The sequence below is a fragment of the Schistocerca cancellata genome, chromosome 7, assembly GCF_023864275.1.
Source record: "Schistocerca cancellata isolate TAMUIC-IGC-003103 chromosome 7, iqSchCanc2.1, whole genome shotgun sequence".
NCBI lineage: Eukaryota > Metazoa > Arthropoda > Insecta > Orthoptera > Acrididae > Schistocerca > Schistocerca cancellata.
The window spans coordinates 429217846-429225586 of NC_064632.1; the positions used below are offsets into that span (position 1 = coordinate 429217846).

The 7741-nt window shown below is 40.4% G+C and overlaps 1 non-coding gene across 1 annotated transcript; it reads right to left on the reverse strand.

Moving 5' to 3' along the window:
- Nucleotides 1-6922: 6922 nt before the first annotated feature.
- Trnas-gga (transfer RNA serine (anticodon GGA)) lies at nucleotides 6923-7006 on the reverse strand. Its single transcript is given in 2 exon segments — nucleotides 6923-6957; nucleotides 6967-7006. It is a non-coding gene; the product is annotated as a tRNA-Ser (tRNA).
- Nucleotides 7007-7741: the final 735 nt, after the last annotated feature.

Genomic DNA, 7741 nt, shown 5'->3' on the forward strand with positions numbered 1-7741 from the left:
AAGTGGAAAGGAAGAACAGAACTTTGTAGACTGAAAGTTTGTTACCTTTTGAAGACATACTATATTCCTCGATTCAAATCAAAGATGGCATATTAATCCAATATATAATGGTGATGAATCCAGTAGGCAAAGAATCTGCATATGTAGTTGATGAATTCGATTGCCATTCAGCGGAAAACTTGGAAATCAAGAATCTACGGAAACGAACTTAAATGTAAACGAATAGAGCATGAATTTGTTTCGAAAGAGTAACACCAAATAAATTCCTTGGAAGAAGAAGAGTAGCCGGATTCCAAAGCTATGGCGAATGAAATAATAGTAGTATGTCGAGATATATCGTGTAAGATTCTAGAATACTTAACGGGAAGTTGAAGTGCCGTATCCGATGATAACAAAGTTCCCGTAAAGACATCTGTATGCTTTAAAGGTGGTATGACGGAAAATGCGTTTCTTTTATCGCAGCACGTTACTGTTACACTATGATTCGAATCTACAGACTAGGAACGAGAGAAAACCTTAAAATGTAGTATTGAATGCTTGGTTATTTTTTTGACACTTTGATGTAAATGTTCTTTTAGAATAGGTGCTACGCTACGAAATTAGAATATGTATAAGATATTAATTTCGAACCTCTCTTGATAACGTTTAAAAGCTGACCTGATTCTTGAATTCCAGTTAGTTTGTCTTGAAGTAATATATACGAGAAATGCAAATGAACGAAATCATAACAACGTGTAAATTCTACCTGATACGAAAAAGAGACTACAAGCAGTACAGGCCTGATGACACTGTACTCGTATTTACTGGGAAACAGAAAATAAATCTTTCTGTTCAGGAGCCTAGTGTAATTTCTGCCATTCACGAAACTAGCTCACTTTCCATTTAGCTTCAGACGTTTCTAACTCTGATCTTTTCCTTTAGTTTTTCTGTCTTTTCTCTCCCCAGATTTTAAATTTGCATCTGCAATGTAGATTTTTATGCTTATGTGGTCGTTTAGTGGTTGTAGTCTCCTCCTAATACCATTCGAAGAGACTCAATCAAGAATTTATCGATATTATTAAACTTTACCAGTCACTCTATATTTTGCACTCTTCAACATCGTACAATATCTCACCCAGTGTAACGATGAAGTAAATGTAGTGAATATTTACATTGTTTCCTTATAGGTTAACACTAACGAAGCATATTCAGAACATCAATGGAAATCGCAGAAATTCATCTACAGGCAAACCTTCTTAGCTTTACGATTCTTGTTTCTATCAATCCGAGTAAAACTAATGCTTTCTCTGCGTGGGAATTATGTTGTGCGAGATACCAAGGGGAGCTTTCTGGAACAGTTTAAAGCGAGAACTATTTGCCCCTTCAGAAACAAGAGATTAATTCGTGTTGAAAAAGAGGAAAAATTTTTAGCTTCTACTCCTGGCATAGTATTACGTTTCTGTTATATGGACAAATAAGTTGCCAGAATCGTTCTAAGTCCTTTCTACCGAACTGAAGTTAGCAAACGTATAGTTACAATAAGCAGCACAGCAGCAAATTTCAGTTCAGGTATTTTCTATAAATTTCTGAGCTTTACACTCTGCTGTGTGTAACCCCCTTGCATAGGTAGCAGCTTTCAGAGAGTATGAAACAGGCAACCGAAATTGCATAATTCATTGCAAGTTTTGTGAGTAAACGCGGAACACTGAGGTTCGTTTCATTTCCTGGTGCGAACGATTCGGCTGCAGGGAGAGAGACGCGCACTCTGCTCTGTGTAAACAAACGAGGAAGTATGACATTATTCAACATTTTGAATAACGACGAACTAAGGGAATAAAAACATTCGACGAAATTCAAAACAAATATTCCCTTTAATGTTTTCGGGCAACGTTTATTTAGACAAAGAAATGACGCACGCGTCTGTTTCAGACTCTGGAAAGATGGGCCCTGGTTTACGTGTGCTCACAGCAACGGCCAACGGCCAGCCCATGACCTGCGCCTTTTAATTGTGTGAAAGCTACTGCAATTTAAACGGTAGTATGTAGCGACTAGAAATTTCGTAAGTATATTGCGGCAGAGGTAGTGCTCCAACAATGGGCCTGTTGAAGTATCAGAAACAATTTAGAAACAATAGCAGATCGAAGAAGAAACACAATTTAAAGGCAAAAAAACTAAAATATACTGAAAATAATTCCTGTTGTTTGTCGTCTACACCTTTGATGAACACTGGAAACGACATCGTTTAACACCATAAACTGCTGATGAAGTTAGTCTCTAGTAACTGATCGATTTTGGTAAAAGACCATTTTCCAGGACAATTTGCATTATTTGTTGCTTTGGAATACAAAGATGTCGCGAAAGGGGTATAATGGAAACTTTTCCCATTCTTTATATCTTTATTTTAATTTCACAAATTCTCTTAGAGCCAGTTTTATTGCACTGATAAGTAATGACAGAATCGAAACCAACGAAATTGTTCATAAAATCACTCATTATAGTGAACACTTCAGTTATTGCTACATGTCACAGGGGGATGTAGGTCAAAAACGAAGCACAAGACACCGTGTAGTGTATCCCCCCCCTCTCCCCCCCCAATAAACCAGGGATCAAAGTTGGTTGGGAGGCTTGCGTGCCTCAGCGATACAGATAGCCGTACCGTAAGTGCAACCACAACAGAGGGGTATATGTTTGTAAGGCGTCCGGATTTTATGGAAATTGTATTGTAGATATTTTGGAAACATGTGTTTTAATGATAAATAATGTCAATGAATATAAATTTTGTATAAAAATATGCAAAATTATTAACTATTTTACATATATAATGTCACTTAAGTAAATACATGTCTGTTTATGAGGACAAATTGTAATACTGATGTAGCATTTATGTATTGAGAGTAGATAAGAGAAACAAATGTTTCCTTAACGTCACTCATCTTTCACAATCATCAGTATCATGGATGTTTGAGAATTTTGGAATCTAAGAGGTTATTATCAAGAGAGAATCTAAAGGGTGGATGAACCATTTTAACATAATTATCCACAAGTACCAGAGAGAAAAATGTTTTAAGATTATTGAAATGTCTATAAATGACTGTAAAGCTACATAATAATCATCTAAATAGAAATACCGTGTAAAGCAATACATTTGAAATAAAAAAATTATTTTAAAACGACATCATGTAGTGTAAGAGAGACAAGTAGCTTTACAATGATTAAAATTATTTGAAATTATAATTTTGCACTGCAATGAGCAATATCTGAACCATTGATCACAGCAGTACAAAATTAATTCGGGGGGGATGGCATGTGTCTTACTTCCAGGTACATATCTAAATAAGTAAGAGCATTAACGGAATGATAGCACATCATAATGAACCTGACATATAAAGCTAGAAGGAAAACAAAAATGAAATTTTCTTACCAAATAGTTTGTATAAAATCGTTTGAGGAAGACTGCAGGGGGTGCGAGTCAGTTCTGTCATCGCCAACCGCCCGAAAGGTGGCGAGCGCTTGTCGGCCTCCCCTTCTGAACAAACAAATGAATTCGCCCAACGGTTTGGACGAAATCTGGTCACTGTGCGCCGGCCACCACATCCTGCACGACCTATACCATATATCCACGGTGTTGCAACAGGGGCGCTTTATTAACCGAACTGCTGGGGGTGTGTTAGGGAAAGCTGGCTCGCCATTGGTGTTACCTGGGCAGCAGCGTCGCATCCCCTCCGGTGAGTCAAATGTTAAGAATCGCAACTAATTTTAAAAGCACTGAAATGCTCCCACCTTTTTTTTTTCTAAAGTAATAATCAAGAAATACACTCATGCTCATAAATTAAGGATAACGCTGATACATGGTGAAACCACGCTCTAGTGGGTGGTTTGCTGGCTTAAATCGCCTCGAGGTATGACCATGGAATGCATCTGACCTGTGGTCGTCGCACGGTGGTGCTGGTAGCAGTCCACATACGCAGAGGTGTGTTGGTGCATCTCAGAGTACGGTGCAGCGAGTAAGTGTGCAGACGTTATCAGACGTGCTAATGGTGACTGTGCGTTGAAAATGGCTCAAACAATATAAATTGATGATGTTATGAGGGGTAGAATACTAAGGCGACTGGAGGCTGGTCAAACACAGCAGGTTATAAGCACGGGCCCTCCGTGTGATACAAAGTGTGGTCTCAAGATTATGGCAACGATTCCAGCAGACAGGGCATGAATGAACAAGTTAAAGTGAAACGCATTTTGGAGATGAACCAAGCAGGTGGTTAATGACATCGGAAAACACTAATTTAACAAGGGAATGGCGAGCATTAGTGCAGAAAGGTATTAGGTCAGAACAACACATTATTCCTTTAAATGTAAATACAGCCTGGTCCGAGGGTAAGTGGCTGCACGACATGAACAGGGCTAGGATCCGAACCAGCAAAAAAAAAAAAAAAAAAAAAAAAAAAAAAATTCACCTCTAACGTGACAGTGTTTGCTGAAGCCATATTGAGCGATGCAGACGTGACACGATGGGGAGATCCCCATCACATAAAAGAATTTGAAGAACTGAAATGGCCTGATCTCCCTCTCATCTTGCAGCGGACTGCACAAGTGTGTAGGAAATAGCGTGATCATTGAGAGCTTTGCTTTTTGCGATGTGAGGACGATACACTTCATGTACCATGGCGACAGACAGCAAAGAGGCAGTTAATTATTCCTGCAGAAATTTTTGTGGGGTAAGAAATCGTGCACATGACTCCAATCATTAGGGAGCGTGCAACACCCATTATTTTGAAAAGGGACTGATTAACATTCTACAGAACACAGGAAAGTTGAGACAGAGAGAATTCAGTCAAGGTCAGAATAGAGTATTAGCGTTTCAGATCCAACACAAAGACAACGCCATTGTAGATGCTGCTTGGTAATGCACCATCACGCAATAGGTCACAGTAAATGTTGAGTCTAGATTTTGCTCACTACAACTTGTGTACACTTTGACCACTGAATATCAAAAGCTGGGGTACTAACCTACCCTCACATTGGGTACATGAGAGATTTTTCATGTGTTCAAAAAGTAAATGTACTCTCCATCAGCTCGGTGCATTGACCAGCTATGACAACGTAAATGTAAATGAGCTGATGAAGATTTTTGATCATTCTTTCCTATGGTAAAATTTTTGTCATATGCATAGAGATAGCGATTTTAATAACTGTCAGTTCAATATATCTAGGTGTTTAATATTTTGTTATTGAGTGTCAAAAGTAATTGAACATGATTGTTGTGTATCACTTGATCCTTGAAGGCACAGCTGATAAATTATATGTAGACTAACAAAAGGGAATAGCTGTTTTGTCGCTCTAATTTTTTAGTTTTAAGGATACTGAAATTGTAGTTCTGTCACTGCATGTGTCTCATTTATCTGGGATCGCCGATGTATTCAGATTCGCATTAATATTTGATTGTAAATTATTTTAGAGCTTCAAACAGCTGTAAAGAGCAAACTTTCAGCTTTTGTAACACTCCGCCATTTCTCGAAGCATCTGCTGCACGAAGGTCATGCGATTAGCAGCCGTCCCAATTCTCAGATTTGGGATTTACCCATATCTGACAGCGCTACTCGTTTTTGTGCCTGGACACACCAGTAACGTTCACCCTGCTGCGACGAGCCCTGAGCTGTGGGCCCGCTAGCGGTCGCCAATAAAACAAACTCCGCTTACCTCGTTCCAATACCGTGCGGCCGGTTAGTTCGCCTACATACTCATGAGGTCACATAATGTATCTGTGTAATGAGGATGACCAATGAGAACGCACACATTGTCGTATCTGTGGGGTTTATAGAGTACGGAAAGACTGAAAATAGATGGCAGAATCCACCAGAGAGTTGAAAACAGATGTCTGGGGCGGAACGCCCTCGCACCAGCTGTGTTTACGGATTTGGTCACGGAGGCGGATAGAGCGACAGCGTGGGATTACGCCCATGGTCGCGCCACCACATGTGAGGATCGCAATGGTCCCCAGCGGGGATGGAGGGGGGGCGGGCTAGGCAGCTCCCCTCCATTCCACCGTTCACAGTAGCACCTGCCGCTGAGCCCAGCCCAGCTTCGACACAAATGATTAACAAGCAGCCCCGAGTCTTACTCATACATCTTCTCAGTAGTCCTTATTCGTACTGCCCACTGTTACGCGTTTTCCTTTCGGATGTACCTCTCATCCAAAGATATACTATTTTAGTTAGTGTCAGCAGTCTTCTGACTTCATCATGACGGAAAAGACTGCCTCAGTATATATATTTACTAAAAACCAGTGCAGGGCTACATATTTATTTCATAACTTAGTTCAAGCGATAATTTTTAATTTACGTCTATGGTCACAATCTTTTTTTTTAACAGATTACCGATTTCGGTCTTTAATGACCTTCATCAGATCTGTTTATAAAAACAAAGTCCTAATGTACTGCAGCGACGATGTCACAGCCTGTGATAACCAGTATATCACTCAACTTTCTCTGTCACATTCAATTTAAAATGTCTAACCGTCTGGAAGTCGGTAGACATTATAACATACGGTTGAATGACGTTCACTGCATTCTACCATACGTTAACTTATCCCTGAAGATGTGGCTCTAACGTTACGAAACTTGCTGGTTCAGCAATACGTATTTATCAAATAGCTGAAGTGGTCTTTCCATCGTCTTCTGACTGATTTGATGAGACTCACTGTGAATTCCTTAACTATGCCGACCTCCTCATCACGAAGTGGCAGTTACACCGACCGTCCTCAATTATTTGCTGGATATAGTTTATCTTTCTCTGTCGATTTACCCGTCGCAGCACCCTCTAGTACCTCCCTTTCAAATGGTTCAAATGGCTCTGAGCACTATGGGACTCAACTGCTGCGGTCATAAGTCCCCTAGAACTTAGAACTACTTAAACCTAACTAACCTAAGGACATCACACACATCCATGCCCGAGGCAGGATTCGAACCTGCGACCGTAGCGGTCGTGCGGTTCCAGACTGTAGCGCCTTTAACCGCTCGGCCACTCAGGCCGGCAGTATCTCCCTTTCTCTTTTTCTTCTCAATGCCTTCCATACGTACCTCTCACCGCCGATTTTGCAGAAAACATCCTTACTTCTTATCTTACCAGTCCACCAAATTCTCGACATCCTTCTAAAGCATTACATATTTTGCCGATTTCTCACAGTCCATGACTCCCTTCCGTACAATCCTATGCTCCAAACATAGAAAGGATCAATCAACTACAACGAGACACATGAAAATGCTAAGTTCATACATTTATCCCATTGTGAGACAAGATGGTCAGTGCCTTTATGGAAAAACGTTTGCGTCTACCTAGGCATGCAAATCGACGACCACGGATGTCTTTCTTCATGGTTAAAAAAAAAAAAATGTAAATCGCATGGGGAAGAAATTGAGACTGTAGTGAGGATGAGTGAGGGAAAACATCCACCTTGAAACATGTCGATTCAGCTTCCCTTCATTCACATTACGTATATTTGCATAACCATTTCCGACAGCTCGCTGATCGAATTTGATATCTATGGTCTACATGGGAAGTACTTAGGTTTCACTGACAGAGTGAGTGTCTCAGCTAGTCGACGCTTAGGGCCTGGTGAGGCCACGTGAGCGGGTTTTATTTAAAGGAAGGATGGCAGCTGCAAGGTGGCAGTTGTAAAGGGTTATTAGCATGGGAGCAGCTGTACTAAGGCAGTCGGCCTGTTGTGGTCAGTTGTGTAGTCCCAAGTAGCGCAATGCATGTTGTT